Raw genomic sequence first — 24851 nt, forward strand, 5'->3', positions numbered from 1 at the left:
GAGATGCAAGGTGCTAACACTTTTTATTACAATCTGTGTCTTTCCTTATTAGGTGCTTTTCATAAAAACAGATCCTTTTCTTTCATTTTCAAAAGTGGATTAGGCACTCATACAATTTTGCCCCTCAGAGTTGTTTGTTCATGACTACCCAAGAGGGCATCATGCTACAAATCCTGCCAGAATGAACTGGAAGGTGAATGTGGCATTTGTAGGTTGAAAATGAACAGGTTGTTTGGTGCCAAGTTTGAGCTAATGGAGATGTCCTCTACATGTTAACACCCAAAGGAGAACATATTCAACAACAAAACATTTCAGTTTTTGGCATGTCTATGGAGAGTTAACTTTCCATTGTTCAAGGGTTAATTATCCATTATGTGAATCATTTCTCTTTCTCCCTCTGGCTGCTTACATCTAGGAATTCAGTTTACTAGAGGATAAATAGGAAAAACAAAAAGAGAAGGAAATAAAACCAGTACATGTCATTTATATATATTAGAAGCTCTAGAAAAGAATTCAATGTAGGAGACAGAATTAGATGTAGCTTAGTGATTGCTAAGTTGATTGGCCATTGATGACAGATATAATTAAATTTCACAAGATATTTTGGATTCTTTTAATTATTGTTTATTAGGGTCAGTTTGTTGTATATGAAGTTAGTCTCTGGATGTTATTCATGTCATCAGGGTACCATTTAGGGTGCTGGAATGGTTCCCTCTCCTCCGATGTGTCCAGAGCATCAAATGTACCCTAGTAAGCTCCAGCTTACTGATTGTAGAAGCACCTAGAGACCCCACCAATTTCTTTACGCATTTATGAGAAACAATTGCACTTGGCTATTTTCAGTTATTATTTGCCTAAGACAAGGCATTTAAATAGTACTTTTTAAGATAGTGGAAATGATTGGGCAGTCTGTCCTCTTGACCCTTTCTTTACTGTGTTGTCTGCCCCAACCCTCTCCTGCCTAGTTCATGCATAGCTAGTCCTCATACCTTTCCACATCTGATGTCAACCTGAACTCCTCAGATGCCGAGTTTGAGGAGAAGAAGAACCACTGACTGACTATAAGCAAATACTGACAAACTGGAGAAGCTTTTGGTCAATATGATACTTTACAGGTGAGTTTGGTACTTTCAGACTGCAGGAGCAGACCAACCTAGGTATTTGGTACCCTCATGAGTCCCGGGAAATGAATGGAACTACTGCATGCTCAAGACTCCACATCCATCAGGAATCACTTGGATTGTGGAGATTAAAAAAGCTATCCTGGCGAATGATGCTGTCAGCTAGTTGGAAGATCTAATATGGCAGTTTAAGGGATTCAGATATAGAAGAATTTATTGATTTGTTTTCTGGACATATTTCTTCCTTATGATAAGCAATATGTACTCAATGTCAATACACTGCCATATAGATATCATCCATCCATTCATTCATCATTCATTTATCACCTATTCATTGATCCTCCACTCAGACTGAGGCAATTAAACATTGGTTGGAAGGGAGATAAATAAACATAAAATGTAGCACCTGCCCTCTAACCACTTCTAGTTTCATACCTATAAAAAACTTCAATACAAAGCAGTGTATGATGTGTCAAATGAAAGCTACAGATTTTTAAAATGCAATTAATGTCAGAAGGGAAAGTTCACTTTTAATCTAGGTTTTTACAGAAAGCTTCAAAGAAAAAAGTGTGACTTCACAAGGATATGTCTTGGCTGGGTTTTTTGAAAAGGTATCTTGGAAATTATAGTTGCTGATGTTGATATGTAAATACAGCATCAAAGTATTTAATGTACAACTAAATCGCTGAGAAACTAGAATAAACTGGGTCATTTGGATATAAATTCATTCTTACAAAATAAAGTGAATCATTAAAAATATTATGAATTTTCAGATAATTAAAAGCAACTTAATTTCTTTCTACTTAATTTTAAACTACTTTATACATATAGCAATTAATATTTTGAAGTTGTACATAAATAGAATTTAGGCTCATAATTTAGCATGTATGTTTGATGAAGGATAATTACCAATCTTATCAGATAACCAAATCTTATCTTTTGCAGATACTGTTCATAAATATTTGTGTAAAATTTCCATGTTGTCAGTGTGATAGAACATCAACTACATTTAACTTATGGTTAATTTGTAAAACGTTTGATTGAGTTCAGAGGCAAGTGAACCTAGCTAGGATTTGGTTATATTTTTAATAGTTGAATATAGGTATGTTGCCTGGAGGAGGAAATGGCAATCCACTCCAGTATTCATGTCTGGAGAATCCCATGGACAGAGGAACTGGCAGACTACAGTCCACGGGGTCGCAAAGAGTTGGAAATAACTTAGCTACTGAGCGTGAGCTCAATATATATTATTTATATATCACTCTTTAAAAAATTTTAACACTATTTTTCCTTTAAGCTTCTTTCTTCAGAAAAACAGAGAACTAATGGAAAATCCCTAAGAAATATTCCATATACATATAGTATAACTAACATGGCCTAACTGAAATAAGCGAGTTTTTCATTAAATACCATCAAACTTTGAGCATACTGGTTCTAATAAAACTCTGGGACTGCTTCCTATCACAACGACAGCTCAGGAATTTGACGTGCCTCACAAACTATAGGAACCATGAAAGTAAGCTGACTCTGTGTTCTAGAGGTCACTGACAGAGCCTGATGAGGTTGTAGCAGGGGTCAGTGTCTGTAGGGAACCTGGGAATATATAAGCATGAGGTGGTAAGGAATCCTCCTGCCAATGCAGTAGAGCTGCAGGAGACACAGGTTCAATACTTGGGTTGCGAAGATCCCCCCTGGAGGAGGAAATGGCAACCCACTCCAGTATTCTTGCCTGAAAAAGCCAATGGACAGAGGAGCTTGGTGGGCTATGGTCCACGGGGTTGCAAGAGTCGGACATGACTGAGCATGCATGAGTTCTATGGTTAAGAATCTGAATCACCCAGAGTAGCAAACAAAATTCCAAAAGTAAGTATTGATGTGATATGCTGGGTGATTGCACCAGCTTGGACAGGAGTCCACACAACAGGCACACACAATACACATCTGGTTAAATGTAAAATCAACTAGTGCTAAAGTATTTCCAACTTTGAGGAAGAATCTACTGGCAGTGTGTTAATAGCAAGGAAAACTAAAACAATAAAATAGCATCTCTTTCCAAATATTTAAGAACATCGAGTGAGTGCCCCTTAGGCTGGGTTGTGGTTCTTGGAAGTTTTAGCCTATGAGAACCATATTGGGGACATCAAAGACTCCTCCCTGCCTCCAAAGAGCAATTCACTTCAGATGCTGCCACACAGTCAAATGCTTTTATGGCCACCATGTTTTTTTGGTTTTTATTTTTTCCACTCTTAATATTTTGGAACACACTGGATTCTCAAAATTGGAAAGAAAACAAGAAAACACAGTGAGATCAAATACCTCTGAAAAAGCAACTAAGTAGGGACCTGATGGTAAAAGATAAATACACATTCCAACTGAAACTCCACTTCCAGGGAGAGTGTGAATTATTAACAAGGACATGGAAGGCAAGTGTTGGCACCAGAAGCTGGTCTGCGGACTCCTCTGCTAGTCTCATATTACACGCATGCTACCATCCCCATCTCATTCGTTCGACAACTTCAGAGCACACTCAATCAGGGGCTCTTATATTGAGGACGATACTATATTTGGGTTTAATATTGTGAGGACAGTCATCTAGCTTTCCTGTGTCACGATGAAAAATTTCCCTGGAACCAAGAAAGGATTCCCCTTGCATTCTTCTGTTCAATACCATGAATGCAGAAGAATAAAGACAAGGGTATGATAAATAATATTTTCCAAAGGTTGGGTGGGGGAAGTTTCCCAAACGTTTAAAAACAGCCAGTTCTTAGCAAAGTGATCTTCAGAAGAACAGTATTAAACAATAATCTTGTTCCACACAGCCACTTTTACTCCTTGCTTAACTGGGTACGTTACGTATTCTGAGCATAATGTAAATGTGCAGAGGAGAGATGCACGAAAAACTGGTAGAGAGAAACTCCAAACGGATCCTGAATTCCACTTTCACTTCCCCCTCCTATAACCCCATCTGCTACCTCCCAGCCGCACTCACTCACCTATCTTTCTCCTCCCACCAGCATGTTTGCTAGGCATGTCAAGGCTGACATCCATCGGTGGCAGCATGAAACCTAAGACTGCAGGCTCCCCCTGAGCACAGACTCAAGGCTCAGCCATTGTCCATAGAGTGCTCTCAGCTGTACACAGTAAAATCTTCATCAGGCCGTTGGATTGTTTGGTAGCTTTTAAAAAAAAAATTCCATTTTTTTTCCTTTTAAAAAACACTCATTATTTTCTGACTGCCTCAGAGACACCAAGAATAGAATCCTTGACACATCAAATTCTGGAACCTCACCACTCACCAGGACTGTGGTTCCTGATCCAAGGAGTGTCGCCTGAGAATCAGCACAGACTCCCGAGGCTGTCCAGGCCTGGCTGCTAAGCTCCCTGCTTTGATTAGTTCGTCGAGTTCACGGTGTTCCAGAGTGCTGAAGCACAGAAATTAGGGAGGGGAGGTGGAAGGAAAATCACTGGAGCCTCTTACGATCTAACTTCCACTAACTGAGAGGAAATGTCTTATAAATAAACAACAGCAAGAGAAACAAAAAAAAAAAAACCCATCCCGTCCTGCCAGAGGAATGTACATTATTGTCTCCCGACGGAAAACTTTACACCACACCAGAATGCAGCCATTTCTCCTGAAACTACCTCCCTCAAAACAGAAAGGAAAAGAGAACCAGAAAGAAAAGGAGAACAAAAAGAGATTTTTTTTTTTCATCTCCTTGAATTCTGTTGGGAAGTTCATGTCAGTTCCCAGTAGACACATAAGCAGTTTCAACAGTGTCACTGTTCTAGGATTTCTTGTGGAGGCTGCTTATTAGCAAAATTTCATTTCTGCCCAGATGACTGCTGTGCCATCCGGACATTTTCAGAAGGGAAGTTCGGGGAAGGGGGGGAGGGTGCAATTGTGGAGGAGAGGAAGAAGAGAGGACAAAGGAACATTCCTGATGAACCGGAATGCTCTAGACACGGCCATGAAAAAGCCAGCCCCCGCCCACCACCCTACTATTGCTTGTTGAGGGCTTGGTGATGCAGTGTGTTTAATCTACTTACTCTTTCTGCTCGGGAGGCTGAGGTTCCTACATTTCCAGCTCATGCTGGACTGTACCGTAAGCAACAAGTGAAATGAGTTCAGTGATCTCATTCTAGTCCTTCGACTCCTGTCCACATCGCTAAGCGACTGCACAGCTTGGCACAGGCCAGGATGAGTCAGCAGTCTCTGGTCATGAGAGGCCAGGCCTGGAATAGCAGGGGTGGGGGGGGGGGTGGTGTTAGGTCAGGAGCAAAATGAAGCAGAAAGGCAGTTTAGATGGCAGGGCTCAGCTCTGCAATTCACAGAGATACTGCAGGTCAAAATGAAAGAGCCTCATCAGCTCTGGGGTGAAGATTGAAGGACTGCACAAAAAAGGAGCAAGGGAAAAACTTAGAACAGCTGCCTACCAAACACAGCAAGAACAAATTAGAGTACCGCAGACAGAAAAAGAGGGCATCGGTACAGCCCTGGAGGAGAAAAGATGCTCATTAAGATCTCCGTAATACCTTTTTTTCCATGTGCTCCTAAACTTGATTTAAGAAAAAGTGGTTACCTATACACTATCCTGTGGTATTTTGGTATTGCTCCCCCTATTTGATAAGTAGCAAAACAAATAAAAGCACTACAGTAAAATCACAACAGGAAGCCTCATGTTCCATAAAATAATGTGATTATAAGTAAAAGCCTAATATCTCAGAGATGTGCATTTGGGTCACAAAATCTGGTCACAAAATGGTTAAAGAGAAGCACTCAAATTATGCTTGGGTGGCAGTAGAGAAGAGCTAAGAGAAAGGAGAGAAGTAAGTTCAGTGTTGAAATACAAAGGGAATATGAGATTGTGTCTATATTTCTATTCCATGGGGTCAGCATGGACTTCCATCAGCAAGTGACACTTCTTGTCAATAGGATTTTCCAACGCTTCTTCCTGTGCAGTAGTACTGTTATACAGCAAGAGGAGAAGGAAAATAAAACAGTCAGAGGAAAAAAATAAGTTCAAGATAAAAAATAAATCAATTAACAGACATTTTTTTGGAAGAGGCTAATAGCCTGAATGAGTCAATAGACAAAGAAAAGACTTAGTGCAGGAAACAAACTTAGAGGAAGCATTTCTAGATAAGGAAACTGAGGTGGGGACAGAATGGTCAGCAAATAGTGATGATGGCCCCCAAGCAAGGGAGAAAGTAACTTGAAAAGTCAGATGGGGTACAGCAAGAATTGCAGGAAAAAGCGAACACCATCAACAGGGCTAGGAAACACTTGTAAAAGATTTCTTTACAGAGCTTTAGACGGAGCCAATAAAGACCCACTATATATTTCTAACTGTTATTGTCTAAAGACGAACAGTTGTGTAAGATGTGCAAAAAAATGTAGAATGATTTTTTAGTTTTCATTCCAGAGATCACTAAATCATCTCACCACATCTTTGATAAATGCTTAACCTTAAGAAAATGAACTTTCTAGCCTCAGTTTTCTTTTCTTTGAAATGGAATATTGTCACCTTGAATTATTATAAAGATGGAATCAATGTTTGCTGATCCTTATCATGGTAGTCTTTATTACAGGTTGGATACTCAATGAAATGTTAATTGTTTGTATCTTATTAACCTGTCATCTTCATAAGTACACAGTGAAAGAATCATTTCCAGTGTTGTTGCAATGGATTCAGAGGATCCAATAGGAAGACCTTAAATCTAGTAAATTCCTCAGAGAATGCTGCTTCAAAAAGCTTGTTTCTATCTGGAGATTTGAAACATTATGTATGAACACAGAAGATGTTAAAAACCTATTATGTTAAAATCTTGATTTGGGGTATCTATATTGTCCAAGCAGCTTGGAACTTAATAACACTAAGTAATTAGAAACCTGAGAAAGAAAAGAGGGATTTTTAGAAGCATCTCCAGAAGCAACAGCATAAAAGTGCTATTGGCCTTGACTGCACGATGAGGGTTTTTTTACCAAAGGGGAAAACTTGGTCCAGTTGATCATCCCAGCCTAATTGATTAATTGTGGGTCTGACCATCTGGCTGATGAATGCTGACACCCAGCAGTGATTACTGTGTAACACAAATCCGGGTGTGCTCTGCCTGCTGCCTCCCACAATAATGGTGACGCTGAACTTCAGGTTAGCTTATTCAGGCCTCTTGGCTCAGTCTCTTCATGGAACAGTGGTTGTGGCAGGGAATATTTTACTAGACCTGGTCAAGCATTATCTTCTCTTATTTCAGTTACCCACTCCTTTCCAACTCCACGCCTACCTGCTCCTGAGCCCTCTTCTTGTATATAATCACTTCCCATACAAAGCACTCCATCTGTAGTTTTCATCATACTGTCTGACTCTCTCATTTCCGGTTGCTCTATTCTGAAACATATTCAACTTGTCTGAAAGACCCATACTGCTATTTCACAGGGTATCCTACGGAAACATTTTTATTGTCTCTCCTTTGTTACTGGTTTATTTCAAAGTATCCTGTGCTTTCAAATAAAATTATTTCACCTAACTCATGAGCCTTATTATAAGGCCCACATACGGCTTAAGTTCTCTAGGAGGTTAACAGAATACAAGGGTTAATAGAATATAAATCTTGCATCTTAAATCTACATCTGATCCTTAGTTAGGGTGTCCCTGGGAGAAGATTCTCTCTACAAGGACTCTGGAGCACATTTAAGTGCTAGGAAAAAGAGTCAGGCCCATGTAAATAACAGGAATCAATGGCAATGCCACACACAAACTAATCAAGACAAATCGTACATGGGAGAATTCTCAAAGTAAATCAAATCCGAATGTGTAAATATGAACCCTGGGGAATAACAACCAAATTATTTTATTTTATTTTTTTTGTAGAAAGGGATGGAGGAGTAAAGTGATATAAAATATCTTTAGAAAAGTTGGTCAAAGAATCACAGTGAAAGAGAATCATTCATTTCCCCTCTCTTTTTCCATCTCAGAACTCAGTTTTCTTGCTTCTTACAGATGCTGAACTCTTCTATGTTCCAGGCTGGGCTAGTGTTAATTTTCAGTAGAGAATGGCAGTAGCACGCTGAACTACAGAGTTCCAGACTGGGGTTGGGAAATGTTTTTGGCCTGACTTCCAGTAAACAGCTATGTGTCCAGGGCAAGTCAAGTCCCTGGACTCCCCGTGTCTCAGTGTCTTCATTGAAAAATGATAGGGTTGGACTGCATGAACTCCACAGTCTCTGCCAACATGAAGATTCTATGGTTCTATAGCTCATTTCCTTTTTCTCTCTGGCACCAACTGCTCAGCAACTCTGCTTCTAGTCATTTCTCTGCTCTCAGCTACTGATGGAAAAATATCGCCTCCATTCACTACCCAGGATTTGGTATTTGTAACCTTTCTCTCTCTCTCTCTCTCTCTCTTTTTTAAATGCTAGATATTTTGAGTCATAAACATGAACATATCCAGATAGATGCTTTAAATTTGAAAGCATTTAAGGAGAATAGCTTTCCCACGTAGAAACATTTAGTGCAGCTCGGCATGGAGGAAGCCAGGCATCCAAAAGTGGAGCAAAGGGGCCAATTCACAAATGAGAGGAAGCCTTTCATAATAAGAGTCTCCAGACTCTTTGATTTAGATAAAGCTATCAAATTCTAGCTACTTTTCCAATCAATCGCAGACACCCTCACAGACACTTAGGACTACAAATTTGAGGACCAGCACTGGCAGTGATGCAGTTCTTATTTCACCTCCACCATGTATTGCCAAGTAGGATTTAGGATGGCATAGTAATAAGAGCCAAGAGGACAATCTGTCATTTATTTTCCTCCAAACTTTTCAAAATTTCCCATTTGGGCTCTGTTTCCCAGTTTTAATTTGGTAACTGCCATTTTTCAGCATTTCTTTTAACAGGTTACTAATAATTTCTGATACAGGATCTCATATTTCATTTTGTGCTGCTAGAACTGCTGTTAATATTTCATCTGCCTTCAATTCAGCTCTGAATCAAGGCTGCTGGGGTTTTGATACACAGTTAACACTTTGGGTCTGGGGATTTGATCATCAGTGTTCACCCAGCTTGTCCATATATTTTTAGGTAAGAGTAATAGATTGTCTCAGAAATATCTCAAAGTGTGCTATACATTTTAAGGATATGTTACAGTATCTCTTTCTGGATCTTTGATGAAAACAACACAAGCAAGTCTTCTGTGGTATCCTAGGTAGCTCACTATTTATTTCAATATTACTGTTCTGATAGCAGAGGGAAATGGTTCAGAGTCAGGCCTCACAGTCAGACCTAAGCTCAAAACCTGACCCCGAGATGTACTACACAAAGCATGTTAGGTCAGTTCTTTAACCTTTCAGAACCTCTATTTCTCCATTTGTAAAACAAGGATAATAACTGTGTGTGTGTGTGTGTGTGTGTGTGTGTGTGTGTGTGTGTGTGTTAGTCGCTCAGTCATGTCCTGCTCTTTGCAACCCCATGGACTGTAGCCCTCCAGGCTCCTCTGTCTCTGGAATTCTCCAGGCAAGAATACTGGAGTGGGTTGCCATTCCCTTCTCCAGGGGACCTTCCTGAACCAGGGATAGAACTTGCATTGCCTGTACTGCAGGCAGATTTTTACCCTCTGAGCCACCAGGGAAGCCCCATCTACCCCTGTTGCTATGAATTCTCAAAAAACCATGAGAATCATTATTTCCCTAGCATTAATAATCTAAATATTCACATCATAGTGTTATTATTTTGCAACATCTTTTCAAGGCCAACAAATTACTTTTGAGTCCAGGCTTTTGTTGACTGCCTTTTTACAGTTTACATTTTACAAAACTTTCAGTGAGATCGAGTAAAATATTATAAAATCAGATCCTTAAAACCATATGTACAGTTAAAAATAGTACACAGCATCATATTCTTAAGTCACTTTTCAATCTAGCATCAAATTCTCAAAACTCTTTGTTCCTCTAAAAGTGAGGCCGGGATAAAGCCCATCATACTAATGTTAATCCCTTCCATAAAAAGATGATTTACTGCTACCTACTCCCAAATAATACAGATTATTTCAATCTTTTTTAGTCATGGAGCAGTTGTGGTCCATCAGGAGACAGAAACCACACAGTAATTTGAATAGGAGAAGTTTAAGATAAAAAATTACTAACTGTAACAGGGGTTTGGAGTTATAGGGAGTAACTAATGATAAGACAACTGTAAATTATACAAGATGGGCTCAATAAAGGACATAAATGGTATGGACCTAACAGAAGCAGAAGATATTAAGAAGAGGTGACAAGAATACACAGAAGAACTATACAAAAAATATCTTCACGACCCAGATAATCATGATAGTGTGATGACTCACCTAGAGCCAGACATCCTGGAATGTGAAGTCAAGTGGGCCTTAGGAAGCATCACTATGAACAAAGCTAGTGGAGGTGACGGAATTCCAGTTGAGTTAAAAAATCCTAAAAGATGACACTATGAAAGTGCTGCACTCAATATGACAGCAAATTTGGAAAACTCAGCAGTGGCCACAGGACTGGAAAAGCTCAGTTTTCATTCCAATCCCAAAGAAAGGCAATTCCAAAGAATGCTCAAAGTACTACACAATTGCACTCATCTCACATGCTAGTAAAGTAATGCTCAAAATTCTCCAAGCAAGGCTTCAGCAGTACGTGAACCATGAATTTCCAGATGTTCAAGCTGGTTTTAGAAAAGGCAGAGGAACCAGAGATTAATTGCCAACATCAAAAAAGCAACAGAGTTCCAGTATAACATATCTTTCTACTATATTGACTATGCCAAAGCCTTTGACTGTGTGGATCACAATAAACCGTGGAAAATTCTGAAAGAAATGGGAATACCAGACCACCTGACTTGCCTCTTGAGAAACCTGTATGCAGGTCAGGAAGCAACAGTTAGAACTGGACATGGAACAACAGACTGGTTCCAAATAGGTAAAGGAGTACATCAAGGCTGTATATTGTCACCCTGCTTATTTAGCTTATATGCAGAGTACATCATGAGAAATGCTGGGCTGGATGAAGCACAAGCTGGAATCAAGGTTGCCAGGAGAAATATCAATAACCTCAGATATGCAAATGACACCACCGTTATGGCAGAAAGTGAAGAAGAACTAAAGAGCCTCTTGATGAAAGTGAAAGAGGAGAGTGAAAATGTTGGCTTAAAGCTTAACATTCAGAAAACTAAAATCATGGCATCCGGTCCCATCAATTCATGGCAAATAGATGGGGAAACAGTGGAAACAGTCACTGAGTTTATTTTTCTGGGCTCCAAAATCACTGCAGATGGTGACTCAGCCATGAAATTAAAAGACGCTTACTCCTTGGAAGGAAAGTTATGACCAACCTAGACAGCATATTAAAAAGCAGAGACATTACTTTGTCAACAAAGGTCCATCTAGTCAAGGCTACGGTTTTTCCAGTTGTCATGTATGGATGTGAGAGTTGGACTATAAAGAAAGCTGAGTGCAGAAGAATTGATGGTTTTGAACTTTGGTGTTTGAGAAGACTCTTGAGAGTCCCTTGGACTGCAAGGAGATCCAACCAGTCCATCCTAAAGGAAATCAGTCCTGGGTGTTCACTGGAAGGACTGATGTTGAAGCTGAAATTCCAATATTTTGGCCACCTGATGCAAAGAGATGACTCATTTAAAAAGACCTTGATGTTGGGAAAGATTGAAGGCAGGAGGAGAAGGGGATGACAGAGGACGAGATGGTTAGATGGCATCACCTAAGCGACTGAAATGAACTGAACTGAACTGAAATTATATAAGAAAAAGCAAATATAAGGAGGAGCCACAACTTCTAAGGCTGATAGAGAGTGCCCGAGGAAGAGTCCCTTACACCTCTGGACCAGGATCCAGTGTTTACTGGACAAAGTGAAAATGTTACTCAGTCGTGTCTGATTCTTTGCAATCTCATGGACTATAGCCTGCCAGACTCCTCTGTCCATGGAATTCTCCAGGCAAGAATACTGGAGTGGGTAACTATTCCCTTCTCCAATGGATCTTCCTGACCCAGGGATCAAACCTGGGTCTCCTGCATTGCAGGTAGATTCTTTACTCACTGAACCACCAGGGAAGCCCATTGTTGGACAAGGCACAGCCAATGAATGAATGGCAGAGAACCTGCTGGAGAAGTGTGTCAGAAAAACTGGCTGGAAATCTATATTCCAGGATGTCTGGGAAACAGTTCACAGGAAGGCACACTGTTTCATCCGAGGCACACTACCATGTGAACCACCACCCAATGTATGCACGTATGTGTGTGTGCATGTGTGGGGGGTAATGGAAGTAGCTGCTGCACGCTGGAGAAACTACCTGAACTTCAGCTGCTGGGCAACAGGGCAGAAGTGTGTGCTGCAGGAGCCAGGCCTTAGAGAACCATGCACAGTGCAGGAGCTTGCCAGAAGTGTACAGGCAACCTGGAAGGAAATCCTCTTCCTCCTATCACGTCTCTCTGAATCCTCACTGGCAAAGCACACACAGTTAGGAAACGGAAATATTTAAAGGAGCCATATACATTTTTGTTGAGCAGGCAAGGAAGGGTGAATTTGGATTTGAGCGGCAGCACATGGATAACAGGCAGAGTTATTAGATTATACACTTTATGAAATAACTCACTTTGGAGATTATGATCCAGTGTTCTCTTACTATACTACTAACTAGACTTGTTTACCTTTGCTAATACACTGACTCTGTATAATTAAATATGTATTGTCAGAATTAAGGACAATAATATTCTATTAAATAAAAGTGGCACTACTAGTATTTGCATAATGACTGCCCCCCACCTAAGTGCTGCCCATGAGTGCTCAGTCTCTTCAGTCATGTGGGCTGTTTGTGACCCCATGGACTATAGCCCACCAGGCTCCTCTGTCCATGGGATTTTCCCTGCATGACTATTGGACTGGATTGCCATGCCCTCCTTCAGGTGATCTGCCTGACTCAGGGATTGAACTCACATCTCCTGTGTCTCTTGGACTGCAGGAAGATTCCTAACTGCTAAACCACGGGGTAAGCCCCCAATGCTGCCCACATATGTTTTAATTGTTTACAGTTAACAAATTAGGAAAAAGGTAAAGAAATACTAAACCATTGACCTAGATTTATGCATTGGTGATCTCAGTTCAGAATTTCAACTAAGTGGGTAAATCAGGAGAGTCATTATGAACAAGACACAGCTTCAAGTGTGGTAAAAATGAGCTCAACTGTTATCTTTCCTTTCTCTCTCCTTTTCTTTTTATTGACTCTAGAACCCATATTTGCTGTTCTATGATTCATTTTGGGGGAGGCTGTTAACTATGGGTTGCTGTATTTTATAAAAATGTATCACATATTTAGTGTGAAAATTTCCCTATGAGTCTTGTCCTATATTGTTCTACCTTCAATATTAAATAGAAAAGCTTAAGTAAATGACCAATGGGAAGCATTCCTTAAGGTATACAGTGATCACTGACAGAACTGATTTTACATATGGATGAGGGGTATACTTAAATATCTCAGCTGTTTTCACTTAATTCTTTTCTTCATTTTAGAAGAGGGCAGAACTGTTTATTCTATAACTACAGGTAGGGTTTAAAAACACAACCCTTGACATTAGTAAGGGTTGTGTGGTGATAAGAGGCTGAGGGCACAGAAAGCAACTGGGTGAGGAGTGAGTGCTATGGAGAGGAGACTGGCTCAAGACTAAGGCCACAAAGCACCTGTCTCACCCATTTGTCTATTTTCACTGATGCCTGATCATATTAGTACTATCTGCTCTCACTATTATGGCAAGGATCTACTGGCTTACTTCAGTCGTGTTTTCTGAAAACCAGTGGTATTATCAAGCAAAGCCAGCCCTCTTGGGCTGTCTCACGATCATACTGTAGGCATTGCTTTAGGATTTTAGACAAGTGATTGTCTTTAGGATTTTCTTCTGTTTGTGTTGTGTGTGAAGACTGAGGATAAACCTAATGACCTTACATACATTTGATCCCCATCTCCCCAGCAAACAGATATGCACACCTCTCCCCAGCAATTGTTGAGTCCAAAAGGAAATGATGACAAAGGAGAATCATAAGTCCATGTGAATCAGGCAGGCAAGTCCATTTTATTTTAGTGTGCCCTTCTGTTCAGCTGGCTGTTCTGCTCTGACCCACTATATTTACTCTGTCGGCTGCTCTTACTAGCAACATGCCTTTTTAATCAGCCTTCCTGGGGTCTGCATTTGATTACAGCATTTGTGTTCTATTTTGATTCTTTTGTACTGTGCCCTGTGGTGTTAGCTTGAAAGGTGTTATTTATAAAATGAAATTCTATTGTATTGCCACTTGGATTCAAAGAGGACATATAATATTAATGCAGAATGTATTTAATAATATCTTGAATCTATTAAATCAATTTCTTCATGAGAACACAAAATAGGAGGGATGCAAGTGGGTTGGTAACCCAGGTAATAAGTCTTAAGAATTACCTGACTCTCCTTCACAGGCATTCATAAAAAGCTGGCATGAGAATCTTTCTCTTAACGTCACGGTTTCCAAAAGGAGGAGACTACCTTTCCTCAGCCAGACCAGTGAAGTGTGCACCTGTTTAAACATTCAATCGTGAAGACCAAACATTTTCCTAGGCCTTGGATGCAAATTTTTGACTAAGGAAACCATGAGATGAAACACGGATATGACTTTTTTACTACCTAGGAAGATTTAGGTAAAGAAGGAAATATAATCACCTGTTTCCAAGGAGCTGCTGGCAGAATTTGTAAAAAAGAAGAAAATTCATTATGTTCTTAACTTCCCTCAAAAGCAGGTTAGGAAAATTCTAGTGATACTAAGGATTGAGACAGAGTTTCTAGGGTCGCATGATTAGAGTGACACAGGTTTCTTTATGACTGCTGGGCCTACAAACAAATGTCTATGGATCAGATTGACAGAGTCCTCAACTTGTCTTCATTTCTAATTTTAACGAAAACTGAAGACTGGAACATTATATCACTATATCACAGCTTGCATGTCACATCTGTTGTTGTATACATTCCACTTTCCCACTACACCCCCTTTTCTTCCCTGGTGATACAGCTGAAATCATCAGTTACTGAACTGCTGTTTAGATAAAGAATAAGGAAGGATCAGGTGTGGAAGACAGGTTAGCAATCAGACTCTGCAGAATCTGCTAAAAGAAACTGTCACTCACAAGGGAAGCTGGTTATCCAGTCCTGGGGTGAGGGTTCCTAGATTTTTTGCCTGCTCATTTGCTTATTGTATATCTCCAGGAAATCTAGGGTCCAGTTTTCTAATCACTAAAATATGGATAACTATATTTATCTCTTTCTATTTTCATTGGACTTCTTTAGGGATGGATGTGATAATGGTCAGGAAGGCTCCAAATTCTCTGCAATGAGGGTAGGATACAATTGCACAACATAATTAAAATTAGTTCAGATCCCTTTTAAGTTTCTCCAAATTCAGATATGAGAAACATTAACAAATGAATGAATTTCCTCCCCTTTGGGAATAAATCATATGCCTCCATTCATAAATGACATCCCAAACATGAGGAGCTATGACATGTTGGGAAATATACATCTCCTGAATGAAACCAATTGCAAACTCCTTGCATGAAAAAATCATGTTATTTATCTCTGTATCCATCTGGGCTCTACCATGTTGATTTGCATTATATAAGTATTTCATTAATGTTTGTTGAATTGAATTGAAAATGAAATCATACAATTTCAGAGCCAAAAATAGCTAGAGATCATGTAAGTTCATTTGCCTCATTTTGATGAGAAAGCTGATGCTCAGATAAACTAAGTGACTTATTCAAGTGCAATATTAATTATGTTAAGTCTTAGGAATAGTTAAAGATCTATCACTGGAAATATATAACTCAAACAATTAATTTTTTTTTTTTTTTGGTCAAAATAAAAAGTACTCTTCAGCTTAAATAGCCTGAAGTATTCTAATCTAGGGCTTCCCAGGTGGTGCTAGCAGTAAAGAACCCAGCTGCCAATGCAGGAAATGTTAGGAGACCTGGATTTGATTCCTGGGTCAGGAAGATCCTCTGGAGGAGGGCATGGCAACCCACTCCAGCATTTTTGCCTGGAGAATCCCATGGACAGAGGAACCTGGTGGGCGACAGTCCATGGGGTTGCAAAGAGTCTGACACGATTGAAGTGACTTAGCACACACACACATTCTAATCTAACCAAGGAGGCTGAAGCCTAAAGCAATAAGTAAACTTCACCAAATGACCATAGACCATAAGCATGTTAGAAATGCCATTACTAAGTTTACACATTTTAATACTATGCCTATCCCCACTCCACTGGCACATTTTTTGTGTAAAGTTAAGGTCTTGAAAACAAAAAGCAGTTGCAAATCATTGAAATTATGTGGGATTTATGGATGTGCAATTCAAAAATGAAATTACTTTCAGTTATTATTTCAGTTTACTACTTAGCAATATTGTAGATGGTAAGCCAAATTTAAATTCTAGGGTTCAGGAAACAAAAGTAGGACAAGACAGTTTATCCTTGATTAAACAGAAAGTGAGCAAGACTATGAGAAAGATAATTTCCCTTTAGTGGAAGTTACTCATGTGGTATTTGCAGAAACAAGTCTGTCTGACTCTTGCCTGAGTTATCTGGTTGAATTTGTACCATAACAATAAAAACCAGTTAAATTATCCTTTTGACCAACTTAATTGTTTTGAACAGTATTAAATTTCTTTTTCTTCACTTAAAACAATCAAGAGATTTAAATTCTTGGTTAGAATATTAACAATTTGTAGTCAGGTATTTTAATAATCTCCTAAAGACTGCAGCAGAGAGACTGACATAGAACAGAAATTGGAGAAAAGTAAAATGTAGATTTTACAGAAAAATAAAGTAAGAATCTAGGAATTTCCCATGAACCACTTCACATTTTTCCAGAGCTCCTTTCACAGTAGAAATCTCTGATGGTTACAGAGAACAGAACTTGAAGACAAGGGGGACAAGTGACAGCAACAGACTTGATCTTTCCAATACCTGGAGAGTCTGTTGGAGGCTAATATTTGTATATTACCAAAACTTTACTCTGGAAATATAACCAGGTTTTTACAGATTAAGTTCAAATTACTAACTTGATATTTCAGCCTCCATTTCTTGCTCTGCTTCCTTAGATGTCCCAGGTTCCAGTACTATCCAGCAAGTATTCCAGAGTGTAGCCAGACTATATTAGTATTTCCCTTTTCTTGGCATTGCCAAGGGAGTCCTAAATTTTAATTTTCTATTCTATTATCTCCATGATTTATTAAATCATGTCTGGACTTCTGGGTTGGAATATTATGCATTCATTTACTATGATTCAATAAGCATCTATTATGTGTGAGACACTAGGAAAATAAATAGGAATAAGCCTTACTTCCTGCCTTCAAAGAAATTAAGGAATTCACAATGCAGTGTCTACTTCCTATAAATAGCACACGTTCCTTTCTTAAAGCTTTTGTTCTTCTCTTAGTTGGAGTGTCCTAATGTCATTCTTTCATTAATCTAATTGCTTTAATTACCTCATAGCCTAGGTTATGTTCTATCATATCTATAAATTGTTTCCCAGTTTTTGTGGTTCACATTAATTCTCTTTCTTCTTTTTTAGACTAGTACAGCTGGAATAGACACTACTGCCTACTTAATATCCATTCCCCAATTTCTTCCTACCTACAGACTCCTATTTTGTTCAGAGTGGCAATGTGCTCAGTCCTGAATGATGAGTTATGATATTTCTAAGCCAATTATGACAAATCTGTTCCCTGATTTCCTTGCCTCCCTAGCAACCAACGGGGGCCTTGGGATGCAGTTCTAGTCAATAAGATCTATGTGGCAATTTGCTTGAGAAACTGGTTTCTGAGAAAGTTTTTTCTCTTCTGATCAAGGTAAAAAGCAATCCTTCTGCTTACCTCTTCTTCCTTTGAATATGGATATTACACTTCCAGCTGCAGCAGCTATTTTGTGACCATAAAGCAACAAACATGAAATAAGAAATAAAAAAAGCAAAGAGAAACTCAGAGATGTTGGCCCTCACTTTATCACATACCAGCAGCTCTTTACATCTGGACTTGTTATGTGAGAAGCACAAACCTCTATTTGTTTAAGACACTCAGGTCATAACTTTTGCTACAGAACACATTTCTAACCAAGAAATAACTTTCATAAGTTGAATTATCCAAACTGTTCTTCCTAACTAGATGGTAAACATCAGTCACATTCTTGGTATGTAATAAATATTCATTGGCTTCATATCTTGATTATATAGAGTAGACACTCAATAAATGTAATGAAATGCTCACCCTGAAAGCAAAGGGGAAATCTGTATTGAGAAAGGAGGATTAAATCAGGTCAAAACAGAAAAAACTGAGTCTAAAATAAGAAGTTCTATGTCGAGAATTTGTTACAACCTAGTTCAGTTAGTAATAAAATAAAAACAAACTTGTAAAAGTTTTCTAAAAATAGTTGAAATATATTTTAAAAAAGAAAGAAGACATTAGACTAAGTCCCAAAGGCATGGATATTTTAAAGAAGAGATGATACAAATAAGATTTCTATTAAATATAGAGAAGACAATGCAATGCAGTTCTTCTTCTGTTAAAACTAAGTGAGGAGCCGGCACTCGTTAAATAGCATTAAGACATTTTCTCTGTCCCTCAGGTAGCATGGTTGCGACTCATGCAAATGCTCCAGACTCCTTAGCATGCTAACTAGTTTCCAAAATCTTTCACCTGACGTTTGAACCGTGAATGAGGAAACTATTAGAGCATTTGCTTTGGGAGAAAAGGCTACATAAGTTAGGACAGAAACTATTTTCAAGTATTCCAAATATTACAAATAATGGGGAACTGTTGAAGAGAGAAATAAGTAGCTTCGGGTCATTTTAGGTTAGTTACCTTAAATATAAGGTGTGATTTAATCAGAAGCCAGAGTAATCATGGCAGGAGGTGGGGAAAAAGACCCAGAACAGCCTGGAGTTTGGGAGGACTTTGGTGGCAGCTTTCAGTTCAAGCTAAAACTGCGCTAAAACTGCAGGATTCTGTCAGAAGCTCCACAAACAAAGGGCTGCATTATGTAATGTATCTTGTATTCCTTTGTGAACTAGTCCACAAGGAAGTTTCATTAGTCCCCCCCCCCCCAGCCCCGCATCCCCCCCCCCCCCCAGACATTTTACCACTTTCAGGCTGCAACTTTTTGCCCAAAAGGGAAACTTTCTACCTCAAATTAAAAGTTTAAATTGTAAGAAAACTGACATTTTCCCACGAACTTAATCAAGTCAATCTGAACTTCATACAGACCAGGAAAATACCTCTTAGGCAAGGTATTGTTTTGCTTAGTTGCTCAGTCGTATCCAGCTCTTTGGGACCCCATGGACTGTAGCCTGCCAGGCTCCTGTCCATGGCAATTCTCCAAGCAAGAATATTGGAGTGGGTTGCCATGCCCTCCTCCAGGGAATCTTCCCAACCCAGGGATCGAACCCAGGTCTCCCACATTGCAGACGGATTCTTTACCATCTGAACCACCAGGGAAACCCTGGTGGGCCAATGTAATTTCACTTGAAGAATTTCCAAATAACTCAACAATAATTAGAAATAGTTATCAAATTCTCTCTTGAGTTATTAAACTCTCTCATTTTCTGATTGTTATCCTGTTAAGCACACAAGTTCTCTGAGGGTCACTGTTCAGTATAGCAATTTACTGGCAAAATGGGAAGACCACATGTTGCATGAATGGTATATAGCAGTACATTCTCTAAATAATATCTTTTCTTCAAAATAAAATTCATTTTTGTGCTGGTCATGAGGATATTTTAAGATTAAATACAGTACTACATTATCAAATTTAATTTTTGTATATAAAAATCCTTTGTTTAGCAGTTTAATTACTTTATCAATTACTAACGTAGTAGTATATAAAGGAGATCAAACCAAGCAAAGAAGAGAGTGACAGTGGATGAGATGGCTAGATAGCATCATTGACTTAATGGAGATGAATTTGAGCAAACGCCAGGAGATAGTGGAGGACAGAGGAGCCTGGCATGGTCCATGGGGTGGCAAAGAGTCAGACATGACTTAGAGACTGAAAAATGTAGTATTATATAATATTATTTTGATCAACTGTAAAAATGTATCTATTGGATAGATTTTTCCCTCTTGACATTTCAAATGTTTGCTTAATGCCTGTTAGTTAGACCTCTCTGAAAGTGACTAAGTTTTACTGGAGAATACTTTATGAGAACTGGGTATCAGGGCAACTTACTGGTAAGGTATATGTATATAGATTTTCATTCTTCTGGGCTTTGTTCATTCAAAATGCATCACTCTGGAACCAAGAATTATGTCCTATAAGTTGAGTAATCATCTCTCTCCATTTACTCAGGATAGTTTCAGTGGAACAGTGGCCACGTTCACTCTCAAAAGTGCCCTCATTTGGATGATAAATTATGGGGTTATCCTACACATAAGCTTTAAAACAGTTACTTATAACATCATTTATAGTCATAATCATTGTCTTTAGGGAAAGTTAAAATAGTCACTATTGGTCCACTTCTGTAACGTGAAAGAGTTAAACTTTTAAAATAAAACTTGATTACTTTAATCCTGATGCTTCAACCAGAGAGATTTTATGATATGTAAGTTTAAGATAAGAATAATTTGGGGAAGTCATATTTCTATGAATTATTTAGGCAGTACTAGGGTGGCTTAGCCCTATTTCATGCAAGAAGGTATATCTGCCCCTAAAATTTGTTCTAATGAAAAAAGCAAAAGATCCGAAATAAAATTCTTTAACTCTAGGATTTGAATCCTAATTCAACTATTTGCTCAGTTGTCAAATTCAAATGATCTCTGTGAGCATCATCATTATTAATCCCTTCTAAGTCACCTTTAAGGGCATTTTAAAAATCAGAAGTGAAAGAGCTATATATTCTATCAAAACCTGGCATGATTTCAAAGTAGTTGTTATTCTTTTTATAATAAAGACAGTTTTTGGATGGACTTCAGAAAAATTGTCCACATAACAACGAAGATTGAGTCACACGTGTGGCAACAGGAGTCTTTCTCTAGAATCTCCTTCTTTTATGGCTTCATCACATTTCTAGGTAATACCTGTGTGTGGGCTTTGATGGCCCACAAAGATCTAAGGGGGAAAGACGATGGACCCTGTGCACAGAGGCCAGAGGATGAAAGTCTGAAATTTCAAGTGTACAACTCTGATCAAATGTTTTCTTAGTGGTTTCAAGAGTTTCTGATACAGATAAGTGAAAGTGAAAGTTGCTTAGTCGTGTCCAACTCTTTGTGACCCCATGGATCCATGGAATTCTCCAGGCCAGAATGCTGGAGTGGGTAGCCTTTCCCTTCTCCAGGGGATCTTCCCAGCCTAGGGATCGAACCCAGGTCTCCTGCATTGCAGGCGGATTCTTTACCAGCTGAGCAACAAGAGAAGCCACCTGATACAGATAATCTTTCTTCAAAACGGGAGCTAGAGGAGCTAGAGTAGGAATTAGTTTGTGGAGCAGAACAATTTTCTCTTTGCTCTTCACATTTTAAAGACATTCCTGGATCCCTACTGATATGTTCTTCTTTCTTCTTGTGGATGAGTCCCCTCTTTCTTCTCTGAAATATTAAATTCTTTGGCCCAGAAAAAATTCTAAGTGTTCAAAGTTAATTCTCTTGATCTATCAGATATTAAAATTATATGGAAAGTTTTTGTTTTTTTTTTTAGTTTTTCCTCTATATTTATGTAATCAAATGATTTTATTTTTCAACGGTCTCTAACCTTTCCCCCAATTAAAAAATAAGCATTTATTTCTTTTAGTAATTATAGGAAAGTTCTTACAAATTCTTCTTTATTTAAATGATTAAATAGATAAATACACTAAGTGGAGAGTTAATCCTTTAATGTATGGCATTTTTGTGTGTTTAAATGGACTACTGTGAAATTTAGGGCTTTAGTACCTAACTGAACCTTCAGGTTTATACAAAGCTCTATCAAGCAACTCTCTAGTAATTCTGTTTTAAATATGCACTATTTGCAAAGGTTACTGGTAGGATAAATAGAGGTGTGAATGGTAAGAGCTTGCAGATGGAAGAGGAAAGTCAAGGCTGTACTTTGTACCCCCGAGCTGACAAAGAGCACTGGAAATCTTTTCCCCATACCTTAGAGAAAAAAGTCTCTCTTACACATTCCATCTATTAGAAGTTCATTTGTGTTTAACAAATCCCTCTTTTAAAATGCAAATCTGCCTTGTGAAATTGTAAACCTCACTCACACCTTATTGTTAGTTATTTTCCTGTTCTAGAATCTGATCAACACTTAACTGATATTGGCAATCTAGGAATAAACAAATAGTTCAGGGTGGGAAAAGGGAAATTTGGGTAGGGTGGGGCTGGAGGTGGTAGGGTAAGGCTTTCATTTGTGGGCAACAGTGAAGTGAAAGTCGCTCAGCTGTGTCCAACTCTTTGAGACCCCTTGGACTATAGAGTCCATGGAATTCTCCAGGCCAGAATACTGGAGCTGGTAGCCTTTTCCTTCTCCAGGGGATCTTAACAACCCAGGGGTGGAACCCAGGTATCCCACACTGCAGGCAGATTCTTTACTAGCTGAGCCACAAGGGAAGCCCAAGAATACCGGAGTGGGTAGCCTTTCCCTGCTCCAGGGGATCTTTCCCACCCAGGAATCAGACTGGGGTCTCCTCTATTGCAGGCAGATTTCTTACCAGCTGAGCTACTAGGGAAGCCCTTGTGGGCAATAGGGCATACTGATTATTTTGCAGTTTTGTCGAGGGGAGTGGCAGTAGCTTGGTGTACTACAAAACGAGCACTTTTCTTGATTGTCAACGCCTGACTGAGATCAGAACAGGTCTGGAAGCCTGAAAATTTTCAGGTTTCAAATATTTAGCCATAGCAAGTTAGTTGAATTTACTCTTTCCTGAAAAACTTTCTAGCTAATTCTCATTATTTCCCCAACAGCAACCTTGGATTCTAAGACCCATGGTTCAACCTCCCAGATTCAATGCTCAACTGAATTCCACCCCACCTCCACAAAAAGAATTTGAATGCGGTCCAGTCCGTTTTCATTGTCTCACTGATCATTCACAGTTTTGGAGATTATGGTTGGTATATAATCCTAGAATATACTGTAAGCTGTTTCAGAAGAATATAAGATGATATATTATTTATATATCTGTTTTAGTAAGTGCCATTCAATCTGATATCAAAAGGTTGCAAAATTTGAATTAGACTTCAGTTGAATTAAACTGCAAGTCCTAGTTAGACAGAAATTCAAGGAAAAATATTTTATGACATCTTAAACCATTATTAATCACCTCTCCTTTTATATGAAAAATAAATATGCTAAAACCTTCATTGTTAAGAAAGGGGGTCATCTTTCCCGCCAAAATGGCTAATTTTAGTTTTTATGTGGTTGGATACATTTGTAAACTATTACATGAAAACATATGGTTGGAACATGCTGATTCCTTTTGAGGCTGCAAAATTTTCCTTAGTTGTTCCATGTGCTAGTTTGTTGTGCTGATGGCTTCTTGTTCTAAATAATGTTCTTCCTTTTCCACACTTAATGAAATAAATTCTAATAAGGAAAAAAAGAATCCCTTTAAGGAAAATCTCTTTCTGGTAGATGTAGACTGGGAACTGACATAGGTCACAGGGGGACAGCAAACATTATGTCACGCATTCTTCAAGTAATTGATCTCTTTGAGGTTTATTCACCTGAATGTATTTTGAAAAGTAGTGAAGCAATAGTGGGAAAGGGATCATTGGTGTGGCTAATTTTCAGTTACCTGTAAAGTGCTAAACACATTTTTATTTTTATTTCTTACTATCTACACACTTTTTTGATCCATAAGATCAGTGAACTACAATCTTAAGCTATGTCACCAATAAGTAACAGTGAAAAATCCCAAAGATATTAAAATTTCACAGAGCCTGATCTTGGACTTTGAGTATATGATTCTCAGTGGATATATGAGTATAATAATCAACTGTTAAATTGGCATGGTTGAAGTGAAGGTCTCTCAAATAGAAGGGTGTTGAAGAAAAACTGAGATTTCCTCCAACTATTTAATCTGATTTTTTACTTTATATTTTGTCCTTCTGTTCAGTTCAGTTCAGTTGCTCAGTTGTGTCCGACTCTTTGTGACCCCATGAACTGCAGCATGCCAGGCCTCCCTGTCCATCACCAACTCCCAGAGTCTACCCAAACTCATGTCCATCAAGTTGATGATGTCATCCAGCCATCTCATCCTCTGTCAGCCCCTTCTCCTCCTGCCCTCAGTCCTTCCCAGCATCAGGGTCTTTTCCAATGAGTCAGCTCTTCACACCAGGTGGCCAAAGTATTGGAGTTTCAGCTTCAAAATCAGTCCTTCCAATGAAAACCTAGGACTGATCTCCTTTAGGATGGACTGGTTGGATCTCCTTGCAGTCCAAGGGACTCTCAAGAGTCTTCTCCAACACCACAGTTCAAAAGCATCAATTCTTCGGCGCTCAGCTTTTTTCACAGTCCAACTGTCACATCCATACATGACCACTGGAGAAACCATAGCCTTGACTAGATGGGCCTTTGTTGCCAAAGTAATGTCTCTGCTTTTTAACATGCTGTCTAGGTTGATCATAACTTTCTGTCCAAGGAGTAAGCATCTTTTAATTTCATGGCTTCAATCACCATCTGCAGTGATTTTGGAGCCCCCCAAAATAAAGTCAGCCAC

At 38.9% G+C, this 24851-nt stretch overlaps 1 protein-coding gene across 14 annotated transcripts in view; it reads right to left on the minus strand.

The window, feature by feature from the left end:
* Positions 1 to 24851, minus strand: part of ZBTB20 (zinc finger and BTB domain containing 20) — an 858187-nt gene that overhangs the window by 304277 nt on the left and 529059 nt on the right. The window contains exons 1-2 of one of the 14 annotated variants that reach the window (XM_065942522.1): positions 5169 to 5301; positions 4418 to 4543 (exon numbers count right to left, since the gene is read on the minus strand). The exons of 12 other annotated variants lie outside the window; for them this stretch is intronic. The gene's annotated coding sequence lies outside the window, so the exon portion shown is untranslated. Of the gene's footprint in view, positions 1 to 4417; positions 4544 to 5168; positions 5302 to 24851 lie in introns of those variants that run through there. One more of the 14 variants, XM_065942521.1, reaches the window with a different exon arrangement.

Source organism: Muntiacus reevesi, chromosome 8 (assembly GCF_963930625.1).
Source record: "Muntiacus reevesi chromosome 8, mMunRee1.1, whole genome shotgun sequence".
In the NCBI taxonomy this organism is placed as follows: Eukaryota; Metazoa; Chordata; class Mammalia; order Artiodactyla; family Cervidae; genus Muntiacus; species Muntiacus reevesi.